This window comes from Peromyscus eremicus, chromosome 1 (genome assembly GCF_949786415.1).
Source record: "Peromyscus eremicus chromosome 1, PerEre_H2_v1, whole genome shotgun sequence".
Classification (NCBI taxonomy): Eukaryota; Metazoa; Chordata; class Mammalia; order Rodentia; family Cricetidae; genus Peromyscus; species Peromyscus eremicus.
The window spans coordinates 166,010,128-166,026,512 of record NC_081416.1 but is presented as its reverse complement, the minus strand read 5'-3'; the positions used below and the strand labels follow the sequence as shown (position 1 = coordinate 166,026,512).

Sequence of the window (16,385 nt, the reverse complement as noted above, 5' to 3'; positions counted from 1 at the left end):
AATCTTTGATTCTTTCATCTCTGCTTCACCCAATGACAAATATTTCATTCATTTATTTCAGTTGATCAGCTCCTGAGTTTTATGAGTGAACTATCTGTCATTGATTCATTTGTCCATTCATATACAGATCTTTTCATTCCCTAATCCTTCCAACTATCCCTTAATTTACTCTTCATGTGTCCATCCATTCTATGTATCTATGTAATAATGCACTCATTTACCTCTGATTTATTTATTATTCAATACACCTACCTGTTTATTCCTATATTTACTCATTCATTCATTCACATATTCCTTTGTTGAACCTAATGTTTGCTTGATTTTTGGTTAGTTGTATTCATTAATTTTTTAAACATGAACCATTTATTGATTCATTGATAGATTAATATAATGATTGAAAAGTGGAATATGTATATCCAGTGTTTAGTTTGCTCATTTCATTCACTCAGCAATCTTTCCTTTCATTAACTGGCTCAACTATTGCTTGGTTGACTTACACACTCACATTCTAAAAATTTACAAATGATTTGCTGTTTCTGTGAGTATGCCTGCCACAGCTCACGTGTGGAGGTGGGAAGACAACTCTATGTAGTTGGGCCTCTCCTCCACCTTCACATGGGTCCTAGATGTCAATGTCAGGCTGTCAGGATGCAAGTTAAGTGCATTTAATGGTTGAGTCATTTCATTGGTCAACATATTCACCAACATATTTATATTTTGTATTAAATTATACATAGATTAATTTACTTCCTTTTATTTCTGAGAATATAGCCTTAGATTCTCAGCCTGGATTTTAAATTAATTTTACATTGTTGTTTTGCCTGCATATATGGAACAAACGCATGTCTGTGTGACAGTGTTGGATTCCCTGGACCTAGAGTCACAGACAGTGTGAATAACCATGTGAGGGCTAGAAATTAAACCTGGGTTCTCTAAAAGAGTGGCCAGTGCTCTTAACCAATGTTAATGTTAATGGCATTTCTCCAGCCTCCTGGATTTATAAACATAATTTCCATGCTAAGATGTCTGTCTGTTTGTCTGTCTGCCTGCTTGCCCCCCCCCCGTCTTTCTTTATGTGTGTTTGTATATTTGTATGTGTGTGTGATATGCTGAGGGAGATCAGTTCTCTCCTTTTCGCCCAGGTACTCTTGAGGATGGAGAAGTGAGAAATATGTAGATAAAAGTATAGAGGAGAGAGACAGATAGAAACACAGGATAGCTCGGGAGGGACTGGGTCAAAACCCACCAGTCCCTTCTGTCTCTACTAAAGGGCTTTTAAAGGAATACCAAGGAGTGGAGCAAGAGACCTCACCCCAGCACAGCCAAGTGCAGATCATCCCAGGCACCTGGAGACCATGCACGTGGTCAAGCTATTACCTAATGCAATCACCTAATCCTGTGTAAAGAAAGCTCAGATCCCAATAGGAAACTTTTGTGGCTCCCACAGGTCCCTCCTCTTTATTTTTTTTTTGAAGAGCCACTCAGGCCCCTCAGATAAGCTGAGTCTGTCTTAGGTTGTCCCCTTTAGCCAGACAAACCTTTCCCATCTTGGAGGTACACTTTCCATCAAGTGCCCTCTGGCTTAGATTGGAAAGCTAGCAAGAGGAAGTTGCCCATTCTTGACTCTCAGCATCTGGTAAAAGGGCATACTGAGCTAACTTAGCTCTGGACCAGGTTCCTAATGAGCTTACAACCTCCAAGGCGATATCTATAGCTGCCATACCTCTCAGTACAGGAGTAGAGGATGGTAAAGATGGCATATCTTTTTTGGAATGAGTCTTAAGATGTCTATAATAGCCTTAGCTCTGCCAAGCCCTTTCTAAATCAATAAACACTTGATGCGAACCATAAATTACATCAATCTTAAAGATTCCTTTACCTTCTACCAAATTCTGGTTCTTTAACATCAACATAATTCTAGTATAAATGTTACATATTTACAACTATCATGACTATTTACTATACATATTTACAACTAGGATGGCCGCTTACTATATGTATTTACACTTTTTTTTAATTTTTATTTTGCATTACAATTCAGTTCTACATATCAGCCACAGATTCCCTTGTTCTCCCCCCTCCCGCCCCCCTCACCTTCCCCCCAGCCCACCCCCCATTCCCATCTCCTCCAGGGCAAAGCCTTCCCCTCAGACTGAGATCAACCTGGTAGACTCAGTCCAGGTAGGTCCAGTCCCCTCCTCCCAGGCCGAGCTAAGGGACCCTGCATAGGCCCCAGGTTTCAAACAGCCAACTCATGCAATGAGCACAGGACCCGGTCCCACTGCCTGGATGCCTCCCAAACAGATCAGGCCAATCAACTGTCTCACCCACTCAGAGGGCCTGATCCAGTTGGTGACCCCTCAGCCATTGGTTTATATTTCATGTGTTTCCATTTGTTTGGCTATTTGTCTCTGTGCTTTATCCAACCTTGGTCTCAATAATTCTCGATCATATAAACCCTTCTCATTCTCGCTAATTGGACTCCCAGAGATCCACTTGGGGCCTAGTCATGGATCTCTGCATCCAGATCCATCAGTAGTTGGATGAGGTTTCTAGCACGACAATTAGGGTGTTTGGCCATCCCATCACCAGAGTAGGTCCGTTTGGACTGTCTCTCGACCATTACCAGCAGTCTGTTGTGGAGGTATATTTGTGGATTTCTGTGGGCCTCTCTAGCACTTTGCTTCTTCCTATTCTCATATGGTCTTCATTTACCATGGTCTCCTATTCCTTGTTCTCCCTCTCTGTTGTTGATCCAGCTGGGATCTCCCGCTCACCCACGCTTTCTTTCCCTCAACCCTCGCCCTTCACTACCCCCACTCATGTCCAGGCTGTTCATGTAGATCTCATTCCATTTCTCTGTCATTGGGCGATCCCCGTGTCTTTTTTGGGGTCCTGTTTTCCAGGTAGCCTCCCTGGTGATGTGAGTAGCAGTCCAGTCATCCTTGTTCCACATCTAGTATCCTCCTATGAGTGAGTACATACCATGTTTGTCTTTCTGAGTCTGGGATACCTCACTCAGGATGATTTTTTCTAGATCCATCCATTTCTCTGCAAACCTCATGATGTCATTGTTTTTCTCTGCTGAGTAGTATTCCATTGTGTATATGTACCACATTTTGTTTATCCATTCTTCAGTTGAAGGGCATCTAGGTTGTTTCCATGTTCTGGCTATTACAAACAATGCTGATATGAACATAGCTGAACAAGTGCTCTTGTGGTGTGGTTGAGCATTCCTTGGGTATATGCCCAAGAGTGGTATAGCTGGATCTTGGGGGAGATGGATTCCCAATTTTCTAAGAAAGTGCCATATTGATTTCCAAAGTGGTTGTACAAGCTTGCATTCCCACCAGCAGTAGAGGAGAGTTCCCCTAGTTCCACGTCCTCTCCAGCATAAGGTGTCTTCAGTGTTTTTTATCTTAGCCATTCTGACAGGCATAAGGTGGTATCTCAGAGTTGTTTTGATTTGCATTTCCCTGATGATTAGGGATGTTGAGCCATTCCTTAAATGTCTTTCAGCCATTTGAGTTTCCTCTGTTGAGAATTCTCTGTTTAGTTCTATAGCCCATTTCTTAATTGGACTGTTGGGCATTTTGATGTCTAATTTCTTGAGTTCCTTATATATTCTGGATATCAGTCCTGGGTCAGATGTGGGGTTGGTGAAGATCTTTTCCCATTCTGTAGGCTGTCGCTTTGCCTTATTGACAGTATCCTTTGCTCTACAAAAGCTTCTCAGTTTCAAGAGGTCCCATTGATTGATTGTTTCTCTCAGTGTCTGTGCTACTGGTGTTCTATTTAGGAAGTGGTCTCCTATTCCAATGCGTTCAAGACTACTTCCTACTTTCTCTTTTAGCAGGTTCAGAGTAGCTGGATTTATGTTAAGGTCCTTGATCCACTTGGACTTAAGTTTTGTGCACGGTGATAGATATGGATCTATTTGCAGCCTTCTACATGTTGATATCCAGTTTTGCCAGCACCATTTGTTGAAGATGCTTTCTTTTTTCCATTGTGCACTTTTGGCTTCTTTGTCAAAAATTATTTGTTCATAGGTGTGCGGATTAATGTCAGGGTCTTCAATTCGATTCCATTGGTCCACATGTCGGTTTTTATGCCAGTACCAAGCTGTTTTTATTACTGTAGCTCTATAGGAGAGCTTGAAGTCAGGGATCGTGATGCCTCCAGAGGTTGTGTTATTATACAGGATTCTTTTGGCTATCCTGGGTTTTTTGTTTTTCCATATGAAGTTGAGTATTATTCTTTCCAGGTCTGTGAAGAATTGTGTTGGTGTTTTGATGGGGATTGCATTGAATCTGTAGATTGCTTTTGGTAAGATTGCCATTTTTACTATGTTAGTTCTGCCTATCCATGAGCATGGGAGATCTTTCCATTTTCTGACATCTTCTTCAATTTCTTTTTTCAGGGACTTAAAGTTCTTGTCATATAGGTCCTTCACTTGCTTGGTTAGTGTTACCCCAAGGTATTTTATGTCATTTGTGGCTATAGTAAAGGGTGATGTATCTCTGATTTCCTTCTCAGCTTCTTTGTCCATTGTATATAGGAGGGCTACTGATTTTTTTGAGTTGATCTTGTATCCTGCTATGTTGCTGAAGGTGTTTATAAGCTTCATCAGTTCCTTGGATGAAGCTTTGGAGTCACTCAAGTATACTATCATGTCATCTGCAAATAGGGAAAGCTTGACTTCTTCCTTTCCAATTTGTATCCCCTTAATCTCCTTATGTTGTCTTATTGCTCTGGCTAGAACTTCAAGTACTATATTGAATAAGTATGGGGAGAGCAGACAGCCTTGCCTCGTTCCTGATTTCAGTGGAATTGCTTTGAGTTTCTCTCCATTTAATTTGATGTTGGCTGTTGGCTTGCTGTAAATTGCCTTTATTATGTTTAGGTATGTTCCCTGTATTCCTGATCGCTCCAAGACCTTTATCATGAAGGGGTGTTGGATTTTGTCAAATGCCTTTTCAGCATCTAGTGAGATGATCATGTGGTTTTTTTCTTTGAGTTTGTTTATATGGTGTATCACATTGACAGACTTTCGTATGTTGAACCATTCTTGCATCCCTGGAATGAAACCTACTTGATCATGGTGGATAATTGTTTTGATGTGTTCTTGGAGTCTGTTTGTCAGTATTTTATTGAGTATTTTTGCATCAATGTTCATGAGGGAGATCGGTCTGTAGTTCTCTTTCTTTGTTGTATCCTTGTTTGGTTTAGGGATTAGGGTAATTGTAGCCTCATAGAAGGAGTTTGGTAATGTTCCTTCTGTTTCTATTGTGTGGAACAATTTAGAGAGTATTGGTATTAACTCTTCTTTGAAGATCTGGTAGAATTCTGCACTAAAACCATCTGGTCCTGGGCTTTTTTTGGTTGGGAGACTTTTAATGACTGTTTCTATTTCGTTAGGGGTTATTGGACTATTTAAATAGTTTATCTGGTCTTGATTTAATTTAGGTGTGTGGTACCTATCCAGAAAATTATCCATTTCTTTTAGGTTTTACAGTTTTGTGGAATAGAGATTTTTGAAGTATGACCTGATGATTCTCTGGATTTCCTCAATGTCTGTTGTTACGTCCCCCTTTTCATTTCTGATTTTGTTGATTTGGATGCTCTCTCTCTGTCTTTTGGTTAGTTTGGATAAGGGCTTGTCTATCTTGTTGATTTTCTCAAAGAACCAACTCTTTGTTTCATTAATTTTTTGTATTGTTCTCTTTGTTTCTATTTTATTGATTTCAGCTCTCACTTTGATAATTTCCTGGCATTTATTTTTCCTGGGAGACTTTGCTTCTTCCTGTTCTAGAACTTTCAGGTGTGCTGTTAAGTCACTAGTGTGAGATTTCTCCAGCTTATTTACGTGGGCATTTAGTGCTATGAATTTCCCTCTTAGTACTGCTTTCATAGTGTCCCATAGGTTTGGATATGTGGTGTCTTCATTTTTGTTGATCTCTAGGAAGTCTTTAATTTCTTTCTTTATTTCTTCCTTAACCCATTGGTGATTCAGTTGGGTATTATTCAGTTTCCATGAGATTGTAGGTTTTCTGTAGTTTTTGTTATTGTTGAAATCCAACTTTAGACCATGGTGGTCTGATAGAACACAGGAGGTTATTCCAATTGTTTTGTATCTGTTTAGATTTGTTTTGTGGCCAAGTATGTGGTCAATTTTAGAGAAGGTTCCATGGGGTGCTGAGAAGAAGGTATATTCTTTTTTGTTAGGATGGAATGTTCTGTAGATGTCCATTAAGTCCATTTGAGTCATGACATCAGTTAAGTCCTTTATTTCTCTGTTAAGTTTCAATTTGGGAGATCTGTCCAGTGGTGAAAGTGGGGTTTTGAGGTCTCCCACTATTAATGTGTGGGGTTTTATATGTGGTTTAAGCTTTAATAATGTTTCTTTTACATATGTGGGTGCCCTTGTGTTTGGGGCATAAATGTTCAGAATTGAGACTTCATCTTGGTGGATCTTTCCTGTGATGAGTATGTAATGCCCTTCTTGATCTCTTTTGATTGATTTTAGTTTGAAGTCTATTTTGCTGGATATCAGGATGGCTACACCCGCTTGTTTCTTAAGACCGTTTGATTGGAAAGTCTTTTCCCAGCCTTTTATTTTTAGGTAGTGTCTATCTTTGAATTTGAGATGTGTTTCTTGTATGCAGCAGAAAGATGGGTCCTGCTTTCGTATCCATTCTGTAAGCCTATGTCTTTTTATAGGTGAATTAAGTCCATTGATATTGAGGGATATTAACGTCCAGTGATTGTTCATTCCTGTTATTTTTTGGTGGTGATGTGTGTGTACTTTTCTTCGTTGGGGTTTACTGCTGTGGCTTTACCTTTTGCCTGTGTTTTGGAGGGTGTATCTGACTTCCTTAGGTTGGAATTTTTCTTCTAGTGCTTTCTGTAGGGCTGGGTTTGTGGATAAATATTGTTTAAATCTGGCTTTGTCATGGGATGTCTTGTTCACTCCATCTATGATGATTGAAAGTTTTGCTGGGTATATTAGTCTAGGCTGACATCCATGGTCTCTTAGTGTCTGCATTACATCTGTCCAGGTCCTTCTGGCTTTCAAAGTCTCCATTGAGAAATCAGGTGTTATTCTGATAGGTTTGCCTTTATAAGTCACTTGGCCTTTTTCCTTTGATGCTCTTAATATTCTTTCTTTATTCTGTACATTTAATTGTTTAATTATTATGTGGCAAGGGGACTTTTTTGGGGGGTCTAGTCTGTTTGGTGTTCTATAGGCTTCTTGTATCTTCATAGGCATTTCCTTCTTGAAGTTGGGAAAGTTTTCTTCTATGATCTTGTTGAATATATTTTCTGTGCCCTTGAGTTGGTATTCTTCTCCTTCTTCTACCCCTATTATTCGTAGGTTTGGTCTTTTCATGGTGTCTCAAATTTCTTGAACATTTTGGTTCATGACTTTGTTGGCTTTAGTGTTTTCTTTGACTGATGAATCTATTCCTTCTACTGTATCTTCAACGCCAGAGATCCTCTCTTCCATCTCTTGCATTCTGTTGGTTATACTTGCATCTGAAGTTCCCGATCATTTACTCAGATTTTCTATTTCCAGCATTCCCTCTGTTTGTGTCTTCTTCATTTTTTCTATTTCCCTTTTCAGGTCTTGGACTGTTTTCTTCATTTGTTTCATTGATTTTTCTTGATTTTCTTTCAGTACTTTATTGATTTCTTCTAATTTGTTTGCCCTTTCCTCTAGTTGTTTACAGCGTTCTTCACATTTTTTTTGTCTTTTCCTCTACACAAGCCTCTAGCTTCTTCATGATGTCATTCATAAGGCTATTATCTTCTGCTTCTTCCAATTTCTGATGTTCAGATCTAGGTGTTGGAGGAGGGCTAGGGCCTGGTGATGCTGTATTGCTATTCATTTTGTTGTATGTATTTTTACCTTGATGTCTGCCCATCTCCTTGTGGTTCATTCTTGGTCTTATCAGCGCACTTGGTTCAGACAGAGCTGACAGATTCAGGAAATCTCTCTCACTTGTCCAGATGGGAGCTCTCTTGTCCAAATGGGAACTCCGGGGCAGGATGGGAGCTTTTGTCTAGACAGGAAGTCCGGGGCAGGATGGGAGCTCTTGTCTCTCTCTCTCTCTCTGGTCCAGAAGGGAAGTCCGGGGCAGGATGGGAGCTCTTTTCTCTCTCTCTCTCTCTCTCTCTCTCTCTCTCTCTCTCTCTCTCTCTCTCTGTGTGTGTGTGTGTGTGCTCCAGAAGGGAAGTCTGGGGCAGGATGGGAGCTGTGCTCCAGAAGGGAAGTCCGGTGCGAGATGGGTGCTGGGGGCCAGCCTCTAAGTCTCAGGAAGAGGCTTGGGGCTCGGGCTGATGGGCGTGGGGGCAGGGCGTGGAGACTGCAGGGTTTGCCAGGGGTCTTGGAGAAGGGGATCCTTTCTGGTGGGGCTAGAAGGGAACCTGTCCGGTGGCCAGAACCTGGGGCCAAGTTGGGCAGGTCTTCCCCAGAGTGGCTGGTGCCCAGGGATGGGGTCGGGGGCAAGTTAGGGGACTCGCCTGTGTTCCAGAAGGGAAGTCCGGGGCCGCATTTACACTTCTTAAAACCTTACATCATTATACATACTTACAACACTTTACAAGCTTACTTATTTATACTTCTTACAAACTTATATTCAAGAGCAAGCTCTATATAACTATCTTATAAACTTATACTCATAAGGAAACTCTATTAACACATATCTCTTAGAAGAACCAAGCTTATATTTAAGAAGAAACTCTACAGAACTATACAGGCATCTAGAACTAATTTCCACTATGAAGCATCTAGAAGAGATTTCTTAGAACTATTTACCAAACTTATATTAAACTATTAACAAACATCTAGAAAGAATCTCTTAACAGGACTAACCCATGAAACATCTAGAAGAGATTTTACATTATCTTTCAACAAGACAAAGAGTAATTTTTTGACTTCATTTAGAAAGTAGAAATAGTGCTGCTGCTAAACAGTGCTTTATGAAATCCAGATCTTTTATAAAACCCCCATTAAGAGCTATCTCAGTTTACAGCAAGCCCAGAATGGAAGAAAAGAGATGAAGATAAAAACTTCCTAAGGAACATTCTGTTCCTCAATTGCTCAGCTATCAACTCCATAACAGTCAATTTCCCATCAGGAGAAGATAATTGTCTAAGTTGGAGTAGGGTTCCAGACCTGCAGCCTTCAGCAGGTTCCCCTATATACCAAAAGCATTGCTGAAACTTCATCCCAAACTCCTCAGCAGTCTGAAGACCTCTTTATTCTCCTACTATCCCCAGACTGCAAGATGGAACCTCATTATTAGGAATATTAGTTTAGTTGTTTTTCACTCCAGTTCTGCCAGAGGAGTGTCATTGGAGCTGACATTCCTCTGTTCCACACTCACCACCAAACTCTCAGATAATTTTCCCCCTTCTTAATTTTTTAAAGATATATTTGCCATGAGTTCTTCTAATAATGCTGATGTTTATAACATGTTTTTATTAGCCCAATATTTCTTGCAATGATATTGGTTCACCAAAACTGCTACTGTTCAAAGGAGTCAAGAGCATAGATGTTGTTTCATGAAACACATCTTTCATTAGCTTATTCTAAGGGAGAACATTTTCATGATTTAACATTTTCACTTCATTTATTAGCTTCTCAACTCCTGTTGTTATTTTTTTAGTAGCTGTGATATACTCTGACCATGAGTAATTTAACTCAGACTGTAGTTGTAGTTTTTCAACCTTTAGTAAGACAGCTAGATTTTCTGAAGTTTGATCCCCATATGCAATGCAGTCATTTCTTTTTGAATGCCTGCTTCCTTGTCCCCTATTAGATTTGCAAAGTAATCATTTATTGCAGAACTCCCGATTATTCTCATTTGTCCTCTCTAGTGTCTCATAACACAACCTAACTTTTTTATTTTTACTTGCCCATAAATTTTTCCTATGCCTAAAGTAATTTCCCAGTGTAGGAATCACTTTCCTTTGCTTTAAGAGTTTTGATGTGGCTTGTTAATAAACAGTATTAGTATTTTAAATGTCTCTTAAGAGGCAAGCTTTTGATTACCTGTTTCTTGTTTTTTGAGAGGTAAGCAGTGCTTAGGAAAGAAACTTCACTTTCAACTGAAAAGCAGTTATTTGGGGCACTACTGCTGGTTTTATCTAAAAAACTACATTTCTCATACTCCATTTCTCTATATCAGCCCACTGTTACAGATGACCTTATAGACTACATTTCCCATAATGCCTTTTGAGTATGTCATTTCTATTTCCCTTAGACAGCTAAAGTCAAGTTTCTGCTTTTAGCATCAGAGGTTTGAGTCAAGTGTTTTGCTTTTCCACCATGGGACATTGGGAGATGTCTGTTCTCTCCCAGAGTGGGCATTGATATGTGTTTTCCTGTGCTGATACTGCCCCCAGAATTGAATCATACCCACCTGCTTGCCTGTATTTGGGCAGGTTCTTATGTGCCTAAAGCAAAATTCCCTTGGACCTAGCTCTTCCGAGTTACCAGGTCAGTGAGAGAAAGTGAAATCACTTGACACAAAGCTTTTTCACAGCTCTTTAAGAGAAACTTTTTCCCCTCTGAAAAGGTAAGATAGATTGTCTTGTCCCTGCTTGTTCCTTTCTCCCAGATGCAGAGCTTCATATGTCTTAGGCTGCAGCTCTGTCTGTCTGCTAACTGCATCTTCAGGTAGGGGTTCCCTTATCTAATTCTGCATCAGCTTTTCCCCATGCTGCCAGTGCAGCTACTGCTAGAAACTTAGACCCTGCTTTTTTTACACTAGCAGCTTTCCCCAGGTCCTGCACCTTTTGGGGAGGAATCTGCCCCTGCTCCATTTTCTACCTACACTCTCTTGCCAGGCCTTTGCCTCAGGGAACTCTGGCCACTATTTTTCTCTAGCTTAGAGAGACAGGGCTTAGCAGAGAGGATTTGTCTAGTTCCAAGAGGTCTTTTTGTTTTTTCTTAAAGCAAAACACAGATGTTTTTTCCATAGAGTTCCAGTTAACTAATTATGCTCTCATAGAAAGAGAATCTGAGAAAGTTCTGAAAGGCTTTTTAGTTTTTTTTAAGAGAGAGACTGTTTTCCCCAAGAAACCTTGCAGTTTTTGAGAGAGAAACACCACCAGATTTCCCCAGAATTTCTGTTCTCTAAACTTTGGCTTCATTGCCAGGAGGAAACTAATTCTGATGGTACAGTATTTCCATATAGTGGCAGCATCTGTGTAGTGAAAAATTTTATTTCACCTGTATTCGCTTCAGGGAAAATTCTTTCCCTGCTGCTTGGGAACAAAAGCTTCCCACAGGAATCTTTTTCTCCCCATTAATCTCTTCTTTGATAGATATTTCCTCAAATTTTTCCTAGTTTGTGTTTCTAGCCAATAGTTAGAAACATAAGGACATAGTTCCTCCATCTTGTTGCTTATCTTAATCCTAAATTTTTCTTACACTATGTGCTTGCATTCTACTTTTCTCAGGTTTTTCTACACTATATTACTACACTCCTCAATTTTCATAGATAGAATTTAAAGAGAGAAAAAGAAAGAAGCCTTGATAGAAAGAAATATACACTGCAGCCTCACTCAAAGTGTCTTTCAGCCCCTTTTACTCCCAAAAATAGATTCTAATTTGCATAACAAGACATGTCCTAACTTCCTATGGAGTGCTCTGACCCTCCTTTTGGCAAGTTCCTGGTTTGTCCCTGTTTTCAGCACCATTTGAGGAAGAACAGCTCCCTCTTTTTCCCCCAGGGTACTCTTGAGGATGGAGAAGTGAGAAAACGTAGATAGAAGTATAGAAGACAGAGACAGCTGGAAACACAGGATAGCTCAGGAGGGACTGGATCAAAACCAACCAGTCCCGTCTGTCTCTACTAATGGGTATTTAAAGAAGTGTCAAGGGGTGGAGCAAAAGACCTCCCCCCAGCACAGCCAAATACAGACCATCCCAGGCACCTGGTGACCATGCACATGGTCAAGCCATTCCCTAATGCAGTCCTGCTGTGTAAAGCAAGCCCAGATCCCACAAGGAATCTTTTGTGGGCTCAAACAATATGCAGGAAGATGATTTATAACACTATATTTCAAAAGGAGAGAATTCTTACCATCTTCCCCCCCACACAGCCCTCACTCTAGATTCATAGATGAAAAAAATCCTTTGCTGTAGGTTTTCTGTTTCTCTCTTTTATGAACAAGGTTGGAGCTAGAAACTTTTGAGAGAGACTCTACTATAGATCTAAGTGTGGCTGTAGAGACAGGTGGCCGAGGAAAGCAAAGATGTGCATGCCCAAGAGTGCACTGTGTCTTTCTCAGCAGAGTCTACTTGATCTGCACTATTCCTATTGGCTGGCAGAAACAGAGTCACTATGTATTGCATCCATGAAAGAGGGGCAGGCATTGTCTGTTGTCTCCCTTTTCTGTGCAGAGAAAGTCCAAAAGGAGCTCGATCAGGTGATTGGCTCACACTGCCTACCAACCCTTGATGACCACACCAAAGTGCCTTACACTGAGGCTGTCATCCATGAGATTCAGAGATTTTTAGATCTTGTCCCGATTGGTCTGCCACACAGTGTCACCAAAGACACTTTGTTCCGAGGGTACCTGCTCCCCAAGGTGAGACCAGCTGCCATTCCACATTTCTACACCATGATCATCCTCCACTCTCCTCATCACCAACCTCAGCCTGTTTGTGGTTTACTAGCATTCTGTTTCTTAGGGACTGACAGTTTGCAGATGGAAGTCAGGGTATACTAATATCGTTGTGTCTCATAATGTCTCCTAGAACACTGAAGTGTACCCCATCCTGAGTGCAGCTGTCCATGACCCACAGTACTTTGAACAACCAGACACCTTCAATCCTGACCACTTCCTGGATGCCAATGGGGCTCTGAAGAAAAATGAAGCTTTTATGTCCTTCTCTATAGGTGAGACCCATTTGTGCTTCCTTTCCCAGACACTAGAGGGCAGGCTCATCCTTCTGGACACGGCAGGACTAGGTCCATGTTTACTGAGACTATTTCAGCTGCTTTGTCTGAACCATCCAATTCACCCCGGATCTAGTCCCACAAGGAGTCTCTTGAACTAAATGAGCCCTAAGCAGGAGGACTATCCACACTGCTGTGAACTGGGCAGGGTTTTGATGGCTGGGGAGGTATTGACTCTGGTTGTGAGCACTGAGGAGCTGGGGAATGTTTTAACATGCTTGTTTCTCTTTGTAGTTAATACTCTGGCTTCCTGAACTGTAAGAGAAATCAAAATTACTAGTATGTATTTGAGCAAAGAAACCATTCATAATGGATAATATCCTGAACCAGAGAAAGTTCAGAGTAACAGCACCCATCACTGTGAGCATGCAGTGTCTAGAGACAATGGGGAGCTGGTCATTGACACACAGCTTGATTAGTGCCAGCTCTGCTTTTACCTTACTTGACCATGTTAGAGTGATTAGAAGCCTGAGGTAGGTCAACTGTTATGAGAGACTGAGACTTCTTCTTCATTGGAAGAATGAGTGAGTGGTTGGGTTGGCTATTGTGTTTGGTTAGTTTGCAACATACAGAAGCTTCCTTTGGCAAAATATAATTTAGCTTAATGGACTCTATGGGAGGTAAATACTGAAACTGTATATTCAGGTTTTTAATCTTTTGGAGAAAGTGTCATTCAGTGACAATTCCTTAGACTTTAGTTGCCCCCCCCCATATGCTCATGCTAGTAGGGATGGGACCCAGGGCTGAGTGTATGGTAAGCAAGTTCTCTTTGAAAGTGCCCACACCTCCAGCCTTTCCTTAGTGCATTCTAGAAGATGTTCTCCTGGTGAGCCTCTCTGTTCTCATCTCATAAATGAGGGATTTCAGGCAAGTGTTCTCTTGCTGAGCTATGTCTCAGCTAAGAATTGTCTACCCTTGAGTGTCCAAGTGACTTCAGTGACCCTGGCTCTGTGCAATATAAGGGCCTCCTTTCATATTTGATTTTCAGAGTTGTAGAAAAGCAGGGTGTGAGATAAAAGTGAATTGTCTGTATAACTGTCTCAATTTTAGAAAGGCAGGTTGTTGGGAAAGAGGATGTAAGAATAAGACATGGAAGGAATGCATGACCAGATGTGGTTAGACAGAGAAGGTGGAGGAGTTAAGATGTTGGCTAGGAAGTTTAGAGAAAGCAAGCAGAAAAGAACAGATAATAAGACACGTAGTGATGGTCAGTACAGACACAGGTTCAGGGAGACTGCTGTGAGATGCAAGCAAGAGAACAAGCAAACAAACAAGCTAAAAGGATATTGGAGTCAAAGGGACATGAATGGTGTCTAAATCTCCAGCTCAAGGCATGGGGACATTGTGTTGAGAGTGAGATTAGTCATTAAAAGCCAGTCTCAAAAAATTTGGGATGCATAATCAGTTCTAGGAGAACCATCTCAGAGAGATACTCCATGAATTTCTAAGCTCATGTCATCTGAGATCTGGAAATGGGATACCCAAGTCGATAGGGTGCTTTCTCTAGATACCAGTACACATTTACCATTTCGGAACAACTGGAGGGCACAGGGGTGCTGGGAAATCCCTCCTCCACCTAGAGGCCTGAGGCAGCCAGCTGCAGATTAAGAATCATTAAGGTACAGGGCAGGTGGTAGAGCCTCTCCCTGGTCTTTCAGGCTCCTGTTGCTCTGTGGTGCTCCATGCCTGAGGTGACAAACCAACAAGGACTTCTTCTACCTCACAGAATCCTGTGGGTACTGTAGGCCCCTTATCATGTATTCCTGCCCATTCTACATTATATGAACAATTGTGTTCAGGAACTTATTGAAGTTCATTCATCTCAATCTGAAGAAACAACGGAGGCAGAGAGAAAGAGAAAAAGGTGGGGGTGGGGATGGGTGACAGAGGGGACAGAGAAAGAGAGAAAGGTGGGGGTGGGGATGGGTGACAGAGGGGACAGAGAAAGAAAGAAGGGTGGGGGTGGGGATGGGTGACAGAGGGGACAGAGAAAGAGAGAAAGGTGGGGGTGGAGATGAGTGACAGAGAAGACAGAGAAAGAGAGAAAGTTGTGGGAGAGGATGGGTGACAGAAAGGACAGAGAAAGGGGAGAAACAGAGAGGCCATGTTCTGCAGTCCATCAACTTTCTGCCTCAGTCTCCCAAATGCTACACTTGCACACATGTGCCTTCATGTCTGGCTCATATAGAACCCTTACCACCATCCAGTTGTTAATCTAAGAGTTCTTGTAAACAGTACCTTCACCCTCAGGGCAGTCCTATGCAATGGGTACCAATCCCTCACATGAGCTAGGAGAGAACATTAAAAATGTTGCATTATACATGTGTACACAGACACACTTGGTTCCTACTCTAAATGGGTTCTTATACTTTTGGAACAAAGGACATTGATAATCTAACAAAAGCTAGAAATCTGTCAGAAGTAATGACAAGACATTCACCAACAAATTGTCCTACATTTTATGGTTGATTTATGTGTGTTATGGTGAGTGTGTATGTGTTTATGTCAGAGGACAGACTATGGGAATTGGTCCCTCTTTGCAATATATGGGCATAGGGGATTGAACTCTTGTCCTCAGGATTGATGGCAGGCTCCTTTCTATGCTAAAAAGACACACTGGCCCTTGGACCAATTCTTTAAGGTTTTGGGAATCTCTTAACTTTTTTGAACTGCAGGTTGAGGGTGAAACTCTTTTTTTTTGAGGGGGCAGCAATGTTTGAGGTTCCCTGGGAATGGCTGCATCCCAGGGCCTAGGTCCTAGACACGGGACTCTGGGTGACCCATTCTTATTCTTTGCAATGAGCAAGGTTCTCTGGGTGTAGGGTTAGGACAGTTGTCTAAAGGTTGTGTACTGCCCTAGGGCTCACATGGCTCATTCTCTGTGCCCAAAGTAAAGCGAATTTGTCTTGGCGAAGGCATTGCCTGCAATAAATTGTTCCTTTTCTTCGCCACCATCCTCCAGAACTTCTCTGTGTCCAGTTCCATGACTCCTGAGGACATTGACCTCAGTTCCAAGGAGAGTGGCTTTGGCAAAGTGCCCCCAACATACCAGATCTGCTTCTTGGCCCGCTGACTGGGCTGTGGTGGCCAGGTCTCCCCGCTCCTGTAGAGAATGGCCCCATCTTTCTGCCTCTGAGAGACCTGCTGGAATCCAGGCCCTGGGTCACTGCTCACTTCCTTCCTTCTTACTGCAGCTTCTGCAAAGTTGGAGATGTGTTCTTCTGCCCTGTGAAATGGCTTTCTTCATGTGTGAACAGAGAGACTTCAGGAGGCCACATCTTATACTGAATCACTCCCAACAGCCACAGTCCCCATGTATCAGCTCCCAGTGATCCATGGTCTATGCTGATGAACTCTGTATATGGTTGAATTCTGTGTCTATAGACTTGCCTAATATCTATAGTTCTTGTA

The 16,385-nt window shown here is 41.6% G+C and overlaps 1 pseudogene; it reads left to right on the top strand.

Moving 5' to 3' along the window:
- Positions 1 to 16,047, top strand: part of LOC131894359 (cytochrome P450 2B1-like) — a 33,651-nt pseudogene extending 17,604 nt beyond the window's left edge.
- The last annotated feature ends 338 nt before the right edge of the window (positions 16,048 to 16,385 follow it).